The sequence below is a fragment of the Sinocyclocheilus grahami genome, unplaced genomic scaffold, assembly GCF_001515645.1.
Source record: "Sinocyclocheilus grahami isolate Dianchi unplaced genomic scaffold, SAMN03320097.WGS_v1.1 scaffold913.1, whole genome shotgun sequence".
In the NCBI taxonomy this organism is placed as follows: Eukaryota; Metazoa; Chordata; class Actinopteri; order Cypriniformes; family Cyprinidae; genus Sinocyclocheilus; species Sinocyclocheilus grahami.
Genome location: NW_015506092.1, coordinates 115,284 through 115,907, shown reverse-complemented (window position 1 = coordinate 115,907; position 624 = coordinate 115,284).

Below are 624 nucleotides of genomic sequence, written 5' to 3'. Positions count from 1 at the left end.
TCGCTCTCACTGTACTTTGATGTCACACACAGAACGGTCTGCAGCGCTGCTTCAAGTCCAACACCTTTTCTGTTTTATTAGATGCACAACAGTTCTTCTGTGACTTTATAGGTAATATTTTCATGTACACAATTTAGCAAAATCAGACAATATTGTGTCTAATATATACCACAATATTAACTTCTTATTATTGAATTGTTGTAAATAAATATCACATTTGCAACTCAGTGTTCAAAAAATGCTGGGAAATCTCTTCATGTAGCCCTACAAGAGTGATTACTGATAAAGAAAGTCACGCTATAGAGAAGAAAAAAAATCACCCACTGACTTTCAAAGCTGCTACATAGTAACAACTTTCTACTTCGAGGACCCTGATAGAAATGTAGTGGAGTGAAAAGTACAATATTTGTCTTTCAAATGTAGTGAAGTTAAAGTCATAAGTTCCCAGAAAAAATAATACTCAAGTAAAGTACAGATACTCAAAAAGTGTACTTAAGTACAATACTCAAGTAAATGTACTTAGTTACTGTCCGCCTCTAGTTATACCTTTATACAAATTTATGTCCTCATTTGTCACAAACACTCACACTCACACACTCACACTCACACTCACACACTCACACT